At 38.2% G+C, this 18,250-nt stretch overlaps 1 long non-coding RNA gene across 1 annotated transcript; it reads left to right on the forward strand.

Moving 5' to 3' along the window:
* Positions 1-17,050: 17,050 nt before the first annotated feature.
* Positions 17,051-17,991, forward strand: LOC137272530 (uncharacterized). The gene is made up of 3 exons (XR_010956098.1): positions 17,051-17,235; positions 17,500-17,583; positions 17,755-17,991. It is a non-coding gene; the product is annotated as an uncharacterized lncRNA (long non-coding RNA).
* The last annotated feature ends 259 nt before the right edge of the window (positions 17,992-18,250 follow it).

The raw sequence follows: 18,250 nt of genomic DNA on the forward strand, positions 1-18,250 counted from the left end.
GCAATCGGCTGATCTCAAAAGTGAGGGCTTCCTTTTTGCTGCTCAGGACCAGTCACTTCCCACTTGGAATCGCGAGAACGTGATTCGAAACCAAACTCTGAACATGAAATGTCGTCTTTGCAATGAATTTACGGAGACTATCCAACACCTTGTCAGTGGATGACCTGAGCTGATGATGAGCTTTACCAGCCTGACTGTGCCTGGATCACCCAAACCCTCTCTGCTGCATTTCTATCTCAATGTGTAAAATATAATAAGAGTATTTATATGTGGTTCATCCACATCACTAAGGGACATGCTCTAAGCACATAACATATACAAAGGTTCTATATACAGGAAATTTGGTGTTCAAAGGCAACTCTTGAAGAGATGAGTTTTGAGCTTGGAGTGAGTGAGTGAGTTAATATTTAACGTCACATCGGCAATATCGCAGCCATATCGTGACGAGAACAAATATCACAAAAAATAATACATATGGATATTATGAAGAACCTGTCTACGAAGGACAGCAAAACCACTAGACTATCACAGTTAGTATTAAAACTAGCGTGGAAACTTAAAAAATGATAGTATCACTATTTGAACAGTACAATACAAAAACAGGCTATAGATCGCCAACAACAATGTTAGACCTAAAACAATGTATCTATAGAGGACAGTACAATATAAAAATGAGCTATAGGTTGCCAACAACTGAAGGTAGATCACCATACCAGGGACCATGGGGACTTACAGTACCTCTGCTACCTGCATGATCCCTGACTGGATTTACACCATCCCCTCAGCTGTTGGCGACTGTATGCAAGACTAGCCACAAATTAAAATGACACATATTCTACGATTAAAAAAAAGTGGAAGATTCAATCTGACTTAAACCGTTTTGGGACTTACGTACCCTCTCAGGAGGACAATACTTTTACGGTACTTCAACCCCCTTCGAGGATACAGCCACTAACAATCTTAGCTGCTAATTGAATTTCCAATCATAAAATACTTATTTATTTACATGTCAGTCAATATATTCAATTCTTTTAAAAATGCAATAATTATATGAGAACGTACGTTACTAAAAAGGTCCTTCATAGTTCTTGATTTAAAATAATTGTCCCTTGTGATGGAATATTCAACACAGTCAAGTAAGACATGCTTGACCGTGATGATTTCATCACAAGGGATGCAGAACGGAGGAGCCTCACCTTTCAAAAGATATTCATGCGTATACCTAGTGTGGCCAATACGACATCGTCGTAGTATGACCTCTTCAAATCTGGACCGACAACCCAAGTAGGTGTAACCAACATATGGTTTTATTGCATGTAATTTATTGATACCTACTTGGGTGTCCCACTTCTTCTGCATCAGATCACGGATGTAAGATCTAATTTTAGCTTTATAATCAGTATAGGGAATATGAAGTGGTGTCACAGATTTCTTGAGCGCTGCCTTAGCAGCAAGGTCAGCCAAAGTGTTACCAGAGATTCCAACATGGCTGGGTAACCAACAGAAGACGATGTCGTATTGGCCAGTCGCAAGATAGTTATAAAGTTCAATAATTTCTATTAAAAGTGGATGTTTACATGCTAGATGTTTAATAGCCTGAAGGCAAGAAAGAGAGTCTGAATAGATTATGTACTGTTTATGTTTCGGATGTCTATGAATATATTTAAGAGCTGTCAATATGGCGTTAGCTTCTGCTGTAAAAATAGAACTATCATCTGGTAATCTAGAAGATATTGTTCTGGATCCAATGACAGTGGCACAAGCCACTGCGCCACCGTCCTTGGACCCATCTGTAAATAAGGATTTATAATTGCTATATTTATGTTTCAATTGATGATATTCTTGTTTGTATTGTAATTCATTAGTTTCTGATTTTTTAAATGTAGTCAATGTTAGGTCGACTTGTGGCCTAACCATCTGCCAAGGAGGAGAAGAAAGAAGACGGGAAGGAGCTATGTTTGCCAGCTCAATGCCAGCCGAAGAAAGAAAGGGTTTAATTCTGTGCCCGAGAGGTGGAACAAGAGAAGACTTTTTGTTGTACAAGTCCTCGTAGAGAGGATTGAAAACACAGTTATATGCAGGGTTAGATTCGTTAGAGTATAGCTTTGTTATATATTGTAAAGATAATTTTATACGGCGTTGTGTTAGAGATGGTTCATCGGCTTCAACATACAGACTGTCAACAGGAGAGGTTCTAAAGGACCCAAGACAAAGTCTTAGACCTTGATGATGAACAGAATCTAATAATTTTAAGTTGCTGTTGCAGGCTCCACCATATACGATGGAGCCATAATCAAGTTTAGAACGGACAAGTGATCGATATATGATGAAAATACTGCCTTGTGGAACACCCTGATCCTGATTGTAATGATCAGACAGGGTAGAACCCACGCGGACCTGAAATTGTCTATCATTTAAAAAGTTGGCTATGAATTGCGGCAAACGACCTCGCAAACCGAAGTCATGTAAGTCTCTTAAAATACCATGTTTCCAAGTTGTGTCAAATGCTTTTTCTAAATCAAAAAAGATAGACACGGCGTGTTGTTTTTTAATTAGTGCGTTTTTAACAAATGATTCCAAACGCACTAGGTGATCGACAGTACTTCTATTTTTACGGAAACCACATTGTATATCAGTGATAAGGTTATTAGTTTCCAAGTACCAAACAAGTCGATTATTTATCATGCGTTCCATGGTCTTGCAAACACAGCTAGTCAGTGAAATAGGTCGATAATTAGACGTATCAGTATGATCACGTCCAGGTTTAGGTATTGGTACTACTATAGCGTCACGCCATGAAGACGGAAATTTACCTGAAGTCCAAATATCGTCAAAAATAGATAAGAGTGCCTCCAAACAGGACTCTGGTAAGTGCTTCAGGAGCTGATAATGGATGTTATCAGCTCCAGTAGCAGTGTCATGAGCTTGATCAAGAGCAGAATGGAGTTCATGAATAGAAAATGTTTCATTATAATCTTCCCCATTATCTGGGTTGAAATTAATACTTCTTTTTTCTTGTTGTCTTTGATACGTTTGGAATTTAGGTACATAATTAGAAGAGGAAGAGTGTTTAGCGAGGGTTTCACCTAGTTTATTAGCAATATCTGATTTATCAGTAAGCAATTGGTTTCCATGTCTAAGATGATGGACAGTAGATTTAGTACCTTTACCCTTAATTTTCTGGATCATGTTCCATACCTTGGACATGGGTGTCCGAGAATTTATTTTGGATACATAATTTTGCCAAGATTGGCGTTTGTTCTGTTTAAAAGTACGCCGTGCTTTAGCATTTAAAATTTTAAATTTATTTAAATTATGAACCATAGGATGGCGTCGGAAATAATGTTCTGCTTTTTTCCTTGCCTTCCTAGCTTGTTTGCATTCATCACTGAACCATGGTTTCCGTATATGTGGAACTGCAGAGGAATTTGGTATACATTCATCAGCTATGGAGTTCAGTTCATCCGAAAAGCATTTAATAGCATCTGGAACGTCGATAAAAAGTTCAGGTTTAAGTTTTTCAGCACACAGTGTTTCATATAAAGCCCAGTTAGCCTTTTTAACATTCCGCCTTGATGATGGAGGAACATCAGATGGAGTTACAGATTTTAGTATAGTAGGAAAATGGTCACTTCCACAGAGGTCATCGTGCACTGACCATTCGAATTCATTTAGTAGTTCTGAATTTGTGACTGACAAGTCGAGAGCAGAATAAGTTCCTGTACCAGGATGTAAATATGTATTGGAGCCATCATTATAAATACATAAATCGTTATCTGAACAAAATTCCTCCAGTACTCTACCTTTACCATTAATTGTTGCACTACCCCAGAGTGGGTTGTGTCCATTTAAATCTCCCATAATAATGCAGGGTTTTGGGAGTTGATCATATAGAGCTTGAAGATCGAGTTTGTGAAACGTTGAAGACGGAGAAACATACAGAGAACATAATGTAAACGCAACGTGCAAAGTTAGTCGCACTGCAACAGCCTGAAGATTAGTAGTAAGTGTAACTGGGCTATGGATAACGTTCTGTTTAACTAGAATGGAAGACCCTCCAGTGGCCCTGTCACCCTTAGGCGAAAAACAATGGTATGCACTGAACGAACGTAGGTTAAGAACATCTGTCTCTTTCAAATATGTCTCCTGCAGACAAAACGCTGAGGGCGATAAATCTTGGATTAAAAGTTGTAATTCATGGAAATTATTCCTTAGTCCCCTACAGTTCCACTGTATAATAGGATTATGATAATCTATCGTTTGGGAGGATTTATTGGGGATCTTCCCCGTACCTTTTTGGCGGGCGACAAGCTGTGTGCCCTGGAGCGGACGTTTTCAGTCACGTCCATGTCCTCAAGGGATCCATATTTGTTGTATAAATTGATTTTATTGTCTGACCCTTTGGGTGCTCTACCACTAAGTTTTTTCAAAGAATCTGGCTTTGTACCTTTGCCCTTAGAGAGTTGTTTAGACTTTGTAGGCTGAGATGATGCGTTAAGATCAGAGGATGTTTCACATTGGCTTTGAGATGTACTAGGAACTGATTCTGTTGTTTGGGTCGATATTGCAGGTGAGAATATCAGAGGAGATTCCGTTTTAACCCAGGTCAGGTTTGTCTGACAGCATACAGATGACGTTGTTGTTTTAGCGGTTACTGTTTCTGACGATGTTCTGGTGATAGAAGCATAGCTTTCCTTATGCTCTGAGCTTTGAACTAGCTTTTTAGCTTCAGCAAAACTAACGTTTTGAGTGAATTTTATCCTATTTATCTCCATTTGATGTTTCCAAACAGGACAACTTTTAGAGTTGGAGGAGTGCTCACCCGCACAGTTTGTACATTTTTTAACATTACTGTCACAATCTTCTGTTGTATGTGTCTTTTCGCCACAGTGAGCACATACAACAGACAATGTGCAAGTATTGACGCCATGACCGAACTTTTGACATTTAAAACACCGCAAAGGGTTTGGAATGTACATGTCCACATTGATGTTACAATAACCTGCTTTAAGAGATTTTGGAGCAGCTGGTGAGGAAAAGGAGAACAGGTAAGTATTGGTGTTAGTTACAACATCATTCTTCCGGATTGTGAAACGTTTTACATTGAGTACACCCTGATCTTTCATCTCAGAGATGATGTCAAGCTCTGTCATATCCGCAAACAATCGGTCACGATCTCTGATGATTCCCTTGCTCGTATTCAGTGTTTTATGAGCCGTAACCGTGACTGGAACGCCGACAAACAATTCTGTGTTCATAAGGTTTGTGGCTTGTTGCCTTTTCCCACATTCAACCAACAAAGCACCGGAACGCAAACGTCTAATATTCTTGACATCACCTGCAAGGCCCTGTATACCCTTGGATATGGCAAAAGGGTTCAACTTTAATGGAGTCTTGTCAACAGTTTCAATTACAAGAAATCGTGGCCAGTATTCAATTGACGTGGGCAGTCTTTGATCAGTTTCAATTGGATCAGTGTCTAGTTGTCGTTTGGTTTTTTTAGGAGGGTTTTCATAAGCCATGGTTAATTTCTAATAGTTCGTCATCCGAGCTCCCCACCCACCACGGAGTATCACAAGGACAATGCTAAAAACAAGTGGGTCTCCAACTTGCAGCACCAAGGATACTCGGATGATATACTCCAGCAGAAGAGTTATTAATAACACATCTACCAGATTGGCCCATGAGCCACCGCCTTCTGGCATAAGACTCTAGGCAAAGTGCAAAACATAATACATCAAAATCATAAACATGTTTAGAGAACAATTCTGCCAAGACCAAAAGTAACACATTTTCCAAAAAGATTAGTATATTGACAAAAACGTAAGTCCATACACAGGGCTTGGCGTGACCAGCCGATTGATAGAATCAGGCCGATTCTACCACCCGTCTAGTTGAAGTAAGGGCCAAAGTGGTGTGTTGGGCAAATGGAACGCAGTTTAAAACCCATCTGCCCTCAACCACCGGGATCCCGTCCTCCACCGACACGGGACGCAACCCACGGCAAACAGGTTGCCCAATTTAGTCGCCTCTTACGACAAGCAATGGGGTGCTGTGGACACATTCTGTCCCGGGTCCACACGGGATTTGAGCTTGGACTTAAAGACTGGCAGTGATGGAGAGGTTTTAAGACCAGATGGTAGAGAGTTCCAAAGAATGGCAGCAGGGTGGGAGCCGGGAGATCTTTCCGGTTTGGACAGTGTTATCAAGTCCTGGAGGTAAGTTGGGCCAATTCTATTAATAGTCTGATAAACAAGGGAAAAAACTTCAATCCTCTTGCGGATCCGTAGCCAATGAAGAGAACTGAGAGCTAGCGAAATATGTGATCGTAGCTTTGTTCTTGTGACGATGCGTACAGCATGGTTCTGTATATTCTGAAGGGCCTGTAATTGTTCATCAAAGATACCAAATAGCAGACTATTACAGTAGTCTAAACGTGATAAAATGCCAAATAATAGACTATTACAGTAGTCTAAACGTGATAAAATTAGAGTCCAAAAGAGTCCAAACGTGGCCGCTGCTTCCATACTTAAGATCTCACGTATGGAGTCAATGTTTCTGAGATGGAAGTGACATGTTTTGCATAAGTGGCTGATATGACTTTTCATAGTTAGATTTGAGTCGAAATAAACACCAAGGTTTCTTACACAGTCAGAGAACCGGATTGAGGTTTGTCCAATGGAAATAGAAGAGAGCTGACACTTCTGCTGTGTTTGACGTGAAGCAATAATGATGACTTCTGTTTTGCTATGATTTAAGACCAGTTTGTTGTTTGTCATCCAGGACTTGACATCATTCAGAAAATCTTCCATGTTATCCTTGGTCTTCTGCTGACTGCCTGGACTTGGTTTAAGGCTGTCCATCAGTTGAGAGTAGTCCGCATAAAAGTGCAGCCCAATGCGACGATCAGAGATCAGTTGTCCATGAGGATTGGTGTACATAATGTACAGTATCGGTCCCAAAACTGAAGACCATGGCTTTCTGAAAATGTCCTGTTAATTTGAACAGACTGTACACGATCTTCCAGATATTTTGAGAACCACCTCGGGACTGTGTCGTTTAGTGAATATTATATCTGTAGTCTTGATAAGACCGTTGTATGGTCAATGGTATCAAAGGCGGCGAGGTCTAAAAGGACGAGCAGGGCAATATTACTCACGTCTACGGACATCTTGATATTGTCCAGAACACCATTGAGAGCTGTTTCGGTGGTATGTGCAGTCCTGTAGGCAGACAGATACTTATCAATCAGATCGAAGTTCGGTAAATGCCCAAGCAGCAGACGTTTGACAACTTTTGCGAGGAGTTTAGAAAGGAAAGAAAGATTAGACACTGGGCGGTAATTGCTGAGGTTTTCGGGTTCCAATGATGGCTTTTTTAACAAAGGTTGTATTACTGCCTGTTTAAAGCACTTAGGAAAATGTGTGCTAGATGTAGTCAGGAAACATATATGCATCTGTGATTAAGAACACTTTACTACTCCTGTCAACATTGTTTGAATGGTGACACCCTGTACAGTCTATGTATTCATTCACTGATAACTAAATCCATAAAAGTTTTAAATATAAATGTGATTAAAACACAATCATCACTTATTCATAGCATATAAGATAAACTGCTGATTGTGAAAAAACCCAAACAAATAAACATTATCATAGGCTCACAATCGCAAATCAAAAGTGAAATATTTTGTTCTAGGGTTTACTGCCCTCGAAAGGAAGCAGCTGGGATATGGAACCCAGTCTGAGTGGGTGGACGTGCACTTAAGTGTAGTGAAGTCTTTCATTTGCAGGTCCATTTGTCGATACTCTGCGGGCTTTTTGAGTGAACTACTGTGTGGCTGGAAACAGTTGTTCATCCATGTAGATATCAGGACTAAGAAAAGGCTATGGAGAAATAATGGGTTTTAGAAGTGATTTGAAGAGGTCAGTAATTCGGCACATTTGATATCACCTGGCAGTGAATATCAAAGCAATGCGGCAGTGTAGGCAAAGGTGCCCATCTATCTGATAATAGAGACTGTACATATGTGCTGATTGTGGGATCTTAGACATCTTGCAGCGATGAACAGTGTAAGAGGTTCACATGGATACCCTGGAGCTTGACTGTGGAGACACTTGTATACAAATTACAGGATTTTGAAGTTCACACGGTCCTTAACAGGGATCCATTGTAGGAAAATGAGTGATAAAGTGATGTGATCTCGCTTAAATTTCAGACACACAATACGGACAGCAGCATTTTGAACTGTTTGGAGTTTCTGTACTTGCATAGAGTTCAATCCAAGGTGGATGCTGCATGCAATAGTCATGTTGAGAAAGCACAAGAGATCTTACTAAGGCATGGGCACAGTCTATGGTGATGTATCGGCGGATTGAGCTAATGATTCTGAGGTGGTGATGGTAGACTTTATGTAGATGGTTGATCTGGGCATCGAGTGAGAGATTAAAGTCCATGTACACACAAAGCTCCTTGGCAACACAGCAAGGTTGAATGACAAAGGATGCTACCTTCACACCAGAGACCGATACTCCCTTATGGCTGCAGGCTATCACCAGTTCTGTGTTACTTTCATCAACTGCAGCATTCTAGAGGCCACCCATCTCTTTATATCAGACAGACAGTCATCCACAATCTGAAGGTTTGCTAGAAGTGAGGTTAGTCTCAAGATGGTAGTGAGCTGGGTGTCATCTGCATATCCATAGTGACTGCAACCATGCTTTTTGATATTTGCTGGTAGTGAGTTCACACAAAACAGGAACAGAATCGGCCTAAGGACCAACCCTTGAGGAACTCCATAGGTTATGTAATAGTAGGCAAGAAATAATTGCAGTTTATTTCGCGGCTGGCGCCACAACCAGTGGCGAGTTGCTTCTCTTGGACAGACTGGCAAGAAAAAGATGAATGGTGTGATGTCTGTTGATAATGAGTGTATCCTGGAAACGTGATTGTTTTGACAGTCCATGGTGCATACTTATGAGGTAATGTATTATGAGTGCGAAGAAATGAGTGGATCAGTAAACAACAATGAAGCATTTAAGTTTGCATCCTTTTTCACGCACAGAGTTAAATGCGTACAGGCCAACCACTGTTGATGCAATAACAAATGCCGTGTCGCTTGTCTTTTCTCCTCATGAACCTGTCTATAGATTCTAAGATTGGTAAGTGACTTGAGAAATATTCTGGATTCTGGAAATAGTGTATATGTCAGTCAAGTGTCGAAGTCTAGTGCTAGCTGAATGTTGCTACAGGTTAAGTAAAGTTCCGATGAAGTAACACCCATAAACGACACTTCTTGGCTCTGAGTATTTCCTCTCACTTCAACTAGCAAAATCTGGGATGACTATTTCTAATAGTTGTTTGTGTTCTACAGTGTCAAACGCTTCGCTGTAATCAATCAACGCGAGGTCAAGATTGACAAACTTTATGGATAACAACTTCTTTATAAGATAGTGCAACGTGTCGGTACAGATTCTTGCACTGTTGTCAAGCAGGAATGTAAAAGACAGTGGTGGCAAACGTATATAAATAATGAGGCTTACAAAGACAGCAAGATAAGAAGGTAATTAACACAAAACCTGCTTACTCGTTTGCTCCCACGACGCTGTGTTCTACAACATGGCTCAACACCTTACCCAAGTACTCTTTCCTTTAGGCAAATCTGCTAACTCATTCATCAGTAACATAGGGTCTTGTACAAACGTCACGATGCGTGATGTTTATGAAAGTGATATTTATCTTTTATGTATGTCAGTTTACAGATATTACATATTCTGTCCTAGTCACTCCAAAATACCTACCTGTTTCTGATCGTAGTTTATGAAACGTCCATCCAAACTGACCATGTGCACGTGTGACTTTAAAACAACTGACTGTCTGAACACAGGTTAAAACAGAGAGTACCCAAACGTTTTTTGCCTTGTACTAGAGCAGTTTTGAAATCCTCTTGAGCTTCATGCACGAACATTGTTTATATTTGTGACGTCCACTTATGGTATTACTTGCCTTCTATATGTGTCACTTTTATGCTCAGTTAAGAAACATTTTCTAAGAACTTCGTTTTCACAATATTTCAGAATATTCTCCCATTCATCTGCATTGTTTGCTAGATCATATTCATTGTTTATCCTGATTTTATTGTAAGTGCAGAGTCGATAACAAACAACAGAAAAAATGTTGATAAAACTTAATGAAATTCAAGTCATCTGGACTTATATCATTCATAATTAAGAAAGCCCATCCTTTCCCGATATTTTGTTCGCGAAAGGAATAACTACATACAGTGGTATACGGAATGGGGGTACGGGACCAGGGGCCCGTTTCAGAAAGCCCTATTACCGGTCTGACCTCGTAAAGAAAGTCGTAGACCACCTCTTACTTTTTTACTTCACAAAGACCTCGTACATTTACACAGCCCCAAATTTAGGACCCCGATTGACCTGTCGTAAATGCTTTAGGAGGTCGTAAACACTACTAGTACAAACATGGCGTCAACGACTATGTTACAGCAAGTGATTAAAACACGCTAACTAATAAGGCCTGAGAAATTTTGAGATCATGATTCACAGCATTATTTTGTGTACGGTATGATTTCAAATGCGGAAATCGGACAATTACTATGATTATTTGATTTAAAAATAACATGCGAACGATCACTGATATCAGTTTTTCATGTTATTTCCAAAAATAAATCTGAAACGCAGCCGATGAACCTAGAATCGGTTAAGATGCTTTCGAAACTATACTCAAACGAACGCCTAAGTGCGGTTTCCGCCATATTGGAGTGTGTTTACAAAATCTCGTTTCGGAAGGCCTGTATTGAGACCTATTACATCATGAATATTCCATAGTCAGCTGTGACAAACGCATCAATAAATTACCGATTCACGTTAACATGATATTACATCTGGTCTTTGCCACCAATACCAACAGTCTACATAAAATAAAACGAAACATACAGGGGGTGAAAACAAAAACTGCGCTAGTTTGAAACGTAAACAAACAAGAATTCCGATTTTACATTGTGTAGCACTTTATAAACAAATTCCGACATCCAACCGGCTCTCCATTTCTTTGAATGACTCAATACCTATATGCATAGAAAGAGTATGAAAGAAGTAAAGAGGAAAATAAAAACAGATACAATTCAAAGATTTGATAATTCATAAGTAATTGTCAAAGTTTCCGTGCAGCGTGATGCCATAACAGAAGCAAAATCACGCAGAGCAACAGTAATTATCAGTGTTTCTGGCTCTTTCTCTTACTTACAATGAAAACGATGAAAACATAACAACACACAGATAGTCAGAGTCATTCTGATTACTTACATATCATATTTATGCTCAAACGATCCCTGAATCGAGGGAAGAGTCCTTGCAAAGTCCTGTGTACCCTTGTCAGCGAAGCTGCCATTTCGCAAGAAATCGGTCATCGGTTGTGTTGTCATATGTCACCATTGTTGTACATATTCTTTGAGGTGAAGGTCGGATGGACAAGAGTAAACAAAAAAGTTTCCGATAACATTTTCAGTAAGTACTAAGAAGTATATTTAGCGTATGGTCCAGATATTTTTTTCATGAAACCAATTTCAGTATCTTTTCAATGTCACATCAAACGTGGATATAGGTATACGTTTTCATTCTTTGAAAGTGTTTGATTGATTGAATAAAAGTTACGAAAGAAACCGACACATTGAGAGTAGCGGACAATATTTAAACCTTTACATAAGTGTTAGTAGATCGAACGTAGTCATATCGGCAACATGTACTTTAGTTCCTCTGATGTACAATATTCAATACATTGGGACACATATACTGCAGTTTTATATGAACAGGCTAATGGACAGCGATTAATTCAGATAAAGAGATAATATTAATGGAAATTATTCATACATTTCATCTTGTAATTTTCAATCGAATTTAGTGAGAGAATCCAATTAACCTGTACCTTCAATTAAAAACATGACATTTGCACTGTTACTGAAACTGTGTTTCTAATTTGAAATACTTTGGGAATAACAAGACACGCAGGAGCCTGTTTGGTCTCGCTGTATGCGTTGCTATGCAACAAAGTACATCATAAACGATATGCGACATGGATTTAGGACCCCGTGGTACGACATGGATACGACGTCTTTGTGAAACGGTCTTAAAGGAGGTCGGAAGAGGGTCGGAAGAGGGTCGTAAAGAAGGTCGTATGGGCTCCTAATTTTAGGCTTTTTTGAAATGCAGCCCAGGTCCGTCCAAATGCCTCAATTTAAAACTTGGGCTGGACCTTAATCCCATGCACCCATTCCCTATGCTACTGCAGAGATGCATGCAAAATTTCAAAAACATCAGATGAATATTGCAGGAAATATTGACTTTTAAGAGAGCATGGGGTCGGTCTGGTAGAGGACAAAATATCAACATTTTCTCGAAATTAGGCCTTAATCGAACAACATCAATCGAAACTTGTTTCTAGTGCTGTATTGCTAAAGCGTAACCATCTGCAGAGAGGTAATCTCTGGGGCAACAATCCAAAGCATTGTAGAACTTGCTATATATTAGCGAGGGTATGTGTCCTAAGGCAAATGAAATGCAGCTCTCGGCAGCCTCCCGAGCTGTCTTGCAGTCATCACGTCGGAACATGTTTTGTAGTGAGGTGAGAGTTGTATGAAGGTGACTGTCTTGCATATAGTGCCAAATCAGGGCACAATTTTTAGAGTGAGTGAGTGAGTGAGTGAGTGAGTTAATATTTAACGTCACATTGGCAATATCTCAGCCATATACAGGACAGTAAAACAACTAGAATATCACAATTTGAACTAAAACTAGCATGAAAAAGTTAAAACTAATATCACTATTTAGACAATACAATATAAAAACATGCTATAGGTCGCCAACAACAGAAGGCAGATCACCATACTAGGGACCATGGGGACTTACAGTACACTTACACCATCCCTTCAGCCACTGGCGAGTGTACACAATGATAGCCCAAATTAAAACAACAAGAATACCACGATTAATAACCTGGTAGACTTAACTTTACTGTGAACTTACGTACCCTCTTAGGAGGACAATAATTTTGCAATGCTTCAACCCCCTTTGAGGGTACAGTCACCAACAATTCAAGTTACTAATCCAAACTACCAATCATTTAAATAAATATATTTACAGAACATACTATTCAAAATTCAACCAAAAAATCAATTCCTTTTAAAAAGCCAATTATTAAATAAGAACTAACGCTGGTAAAAAGATCCCTAAATGTTTTAACTGTAAAATACTTGTGATGGAAATTTCAATACAGTCAAGCAAAATATGCTTGACCGTGACTCTTTCATCACAAGGCATACAAAACAGGAGATCCTCAACTTTCAATAGGTATGCATGTGTATACCTTGTATGACCAATACGACATCGTCGTAGTATGAACTCGTCAAATCTGGACTGACAACCCAAGTGGGTATAACAAATGTAATGTTTTATCTCATGTAATTTATTGATACCTACTTGGGTGTCCCACTTCTTTTGCATCAGATCATGGCTATAAAATATAATGGTAGTTTTATAATCTCAGTATGGAATAAGAAGTGGAGTCACAGATTTGTTGAGTGCTGCCTTGGCAGCAAGGTCAGCCAGTGTATTCCGTGAAATGCCTACGTCGCCGGGTAACCATCAAAAGACGATGTTGCATTGGCCAGTGGCAAGATCATTATACATTTCAATAATTTCAATGAAAAGTGGATGTTTACAAGACAAATTTATAATAGCCTGAAGGCAAGAAAGAGAGTTGAAATAGATTAGATACAGTTTATGTTTAGGGTGTCTTTGGATATATTAAAGAGCTGTTAATATGACGTTTGCTTCAGCAGTAAAATAGAGCTGTTATCTGGAATTGTTCTCGATCCAATGACAGTGGCACAAGCTACTGCACCACCGTCCTTGGAACCATCTGTAAATAAGGGTTTGCATTGGCTATATTTAGTTTTTAATTGATGATATTCTTGTTTATATTGTAATTAATTAGTTTCTGATTTTTTTTAAAAATGAAGTTAATGTTAGGTCGACTTGTGGCCTTACCAATTGCCAAGGAGGAGAAGAAAGAAGACGAGAGGGAGCTATGTTGTCCAAATAAAGAAAGGGTTTTGTTCTGTGCCCTAGAGGCAGAACGAGCGAAGACTTCTTGTACAAATCCTCATAAAGTGGACTGAACACACAGTTATAAGCAGGGTTAGATTCATTAGAGTATAATTTAGTAATGTATTGTAAGGATAATTTTATACGACGTTGTGTAAGAGATGGTTCATCGGCCTCAATGTAAAGACTGTCAATAGGTGAAGTTCTGAAAGACCCAAGACAAAGTCTTAAGCCTTAATGGTGGACAGAATCAAGAAGTTTAAGGTTGCTTTTGCAGGCTCCACCATATACGATGGAGCCATAATCGAGTTTTGAACGGACCAGTGATCGATGTATGTGTAAGAGGGAAGTTTGATCTCCTCCCCACTGTGAGTTGGAAGGAACTTTCAACAAATGTAGTGCCTTCAGCCATTTACCTTTAAGGGATTTATTAAGGGGTAAGTAGGTATAAAATACCGCTTACACACACATTCCATAGGTTAAAAACCGCTTATACACAAATTCCATAGGTTAAAAACCGCTTATACACAAATTTCACAAATATGTAAAGTTAACATAGTTGAAGCTATTTTGTGTCATTTATCTTTAATAAAGGTGATACCGTCTTCACTCAATGACATTTATGTCATCTTTGCATTATGAATTATAGGGAGGGAAAGTTTCAAAGCTAGTGTATCACGATTTTCAACTTGATGAATTTAGAAACATGACAGGCGTAGACTCTCGGTGACGTTAGTGTCAACTCAACCATTTTAAAATCATATTCCTCATATTTTGTGGAACACAGTGAAGCGTATTTCCCGTTGTGGTTGTTTCTTGTCTTAGGATCGCACATGTGAATTTTGACACTGGATACTATTGTTGTCCTATAATACACGTGCTCACAATTTCATTGACAAACATTGAATCTGTCATTCATATTCAGCAGAAAGTTTCCAATTCATTTGTGACAATGTCAAATGTCTGGATTATACTGTTGACGATTTTCACCTGTGCTGAGGCTAAATCCCAATATTTCTCTCGTTATTGTGCTATGCAGACTAGTCAAGTGATTGTATGTGAAGGGACAACGCACATGTTAATTCATCAGACTGGAAACAATTATACTCAAGCAAAATATCTAATATTACAATCATCATTCATGGATATAGGAATAGACATCTTGCTGTTTCCAGTTTTGAAGGTAGGAAGTTAATTTCAACACGATTTATTATCTTTCATATTATTACAGCTTCAAGTCTTTGAATGTCATTTAGAAGTGAAAATACATAAGAATGAAGATTTTTATGGATATCAACTTCTTTATGAGAGAACACAACGTTTCGGAGTTAATGCTTACTCCTGATCATCAGGAGTAAGCATTAACTCCGAAACGTTGTGTTCTCTCATAAAGAAGTTGATATCCATAAAAATCTTCATTCTTATTACAGCTTGATTTTTTATTCTTAATCAATAATCAATTTATCTATAAGTGATCAAGTTTACAATAATATTTTAGTAATTGGTACACGTCACTGTTTATTTTTTTATCAGTGATCTTAAAGTGACAATGGTAGATATAACATATTTCTTTATCACATTTATGTTGTATCGTTCAAGATTTTATGCATCCAAGCAATATTGTGAACCTCTGTGAAAATAAAAGTAGGTACTTTGTAGATGATTGAAAACGAATTTTTTGTTTGCTGAAAGAGAGACAACTCCAACCATGCACCTTTAACTTCTGTAACCTTATTGTTTCACTCCATAAATTAATTCTGTGTGGTTTATTATGTTTTTCTATCACATCAAATTTGTTGAAAAAACATTTACATGAACATCATAATAGAACTTAGCAGCACATCTTCGATATTTAAACATTTGATTGAATCAATATTCATGTTCTGGCTTTAATTATCAAGCATGAATTTAACTCATAAGATGTAAGCAAAGGATAATTTTAAAGGATAGTGCAAAATATGAAATTATAATTTATTTAACAGACCATCACAGGAGGGAAGGCTTCATGTGAAAGTGTACTGTCTTTACAGTCTGATGTCTCCAGGATTATTACCATAAATGGAAAGAAGTGTATCTGTAGGTATTTTGTATTTCATTGCACCAATATTTTGTCAAATGTTATGAAGAGATCGATGATGCACTATGTCATTTTACTCTCACAAATGTTTAGTCAAAGGACAAATATTTCTTATTTAAAACTATAATTATCACTTACATTTTCTGATGGGAGTCTATCCTAGCTTTCTTTTTAATTTTTACTGCTTGTCAAAGAACAATTTGTTTTAAAACACATTTTACTGATAAGATAACCCCCAGCCCCTCGACTTGATAATGGATAACATTACACACTCATCTTTCTACCCTCCCGTCTACATCCCAGACAGGTCAAGGGAGGGAGGGAGGGAGGGAGGGAGGGAGGGAGGAATGATTCCCCCATTACAACTCTGTCTCCTGAGGAGGATTCCAATCCCATCTAGTGACACTTTGACATTGCAAGGACAATATATCAATCAATTTATACCCAAAAGATTTCACATAAATATTAGTTTTTAGTTCTTCATGCCTCACTATCATGAACTTTTTGTCTTGTTAATTGAGTTACCATGTTTATTTTATCACTTATTTATCTCATACATCTGATATCATGATATTGATAAAATATTATTTCAATTATCGTTTCATGTTAGTTTTATTTACTAAATTGTTATTTCCACTTTACTTGTTTGTTTATGTTTTACAGTTAATACTACGTTAACTTCTACCAGATCTCCAATTCCATCTACAAGCAATGAACCATTTGTTTCCTTGACTACTACACAAACAAGTACTGATAATACTCTTACTTCTGTTACTACCTTAACACATACAGCATATAATATGTCCACACTTCATACCACAACACGACTGTCAAGAATAATTACACATGTTTCCTCCACAATAACTAAGTGGACACCTACCACTTTGATACCTACACCACGCACTACTACTTTAAAACATGCATCACATAGGACAACTATTGCCTTCATCAGCACTAGTCAGGAGCCTACTACAACGTCCACAGCCTCAATCATAACCACAGCTATTTCAACTTCAACTGATAAGTATATAACAGGTATTGCTGCTGCTGCTGATCACAGTATTTTGGTTCGCTGTACTTTGTATTATTTTGACTATGCATAAAAATACGAGATCAGGAGCCCTGTCAATAAACTTTTATGTAGTAAGATATAATGTTCAAGTTGAAGACAAATTTTGAAAGATACAAAAAGGATAAATCATGAGTAAGGTATCATCATGACAAACAAAACAATATTCAAATATATTTGCATATAAATTCCTTTACTTTATCCATGGATCAACTCGTCCTCTCCTTCAGTTCAGCATACAGATGACAACTATGACATTAATGATGATGGTGGTGATGACATTGAAGGTGTTAGAACTGCAATTGATACAACTGGTAGGTACAGCAAAACATGAACCACATTGTACCTTTGTAAAATTTTCAGTAAAACTTGAATGATATCTAGTTTTAAAGTTATATAGGCACACTTAGTCACATTTTAGATATCTTAAAAAAAAGTCATACTCATATTTTAGTTTCACTTATTTACAGTTTACCTCGTTTCAGGTCAGATATTGGCAGCAATTTTGGGTATAGTGTCACTCATGTTGCTGAGCGCTTTGATATGGTTGATAAGAAGAAATAGACAACGTCTACAAGAAATCATCCATAGATGTCACCTTCCTCATCGACGTCAACATAATCTTGAACCCGAGGTGGAGATGAACGTACTTCGAAGCCGTTTACAGTCGCCAATATACACCACCCGCTCTCCATATCCCCCTCACGTACAGTTTATCCCAACAGCTGCAGGTGAGACTACTCGATAGACTGTAGCTGCTACAAGCAGCTGTTATGACAGCGACGCATACGACCGACGCTACTCCAATCACAACATCTAAGCCCATCCAGACATCTGCTTCTAAATCAGTTCACTTTGTAGTAAATTCCAATGAGGATACCATGAATGACATGAGATCAAACGAGTTAGAGCCTCCAAACAATTGTTGTACAAATGGAGAAATGTTTATGAAATTTTCTTTTTGTATATTTTTTATTCCAC

Source organism: Haliotis asinina, chromosome 2, assembly GCF_037392515.1.
Source record: "Haliotis asinina isolate JCU_RB_2024 chromosome 2, JCU_Hal_asi_v2, whole genome shotgun sequence".
Taxonomy (NCBI): Eukaryota; Metazoa; Mollusca; class Gastropoda; order Lepetellida; family Haliotidae; genus Haliotis; species Haliotis asinina.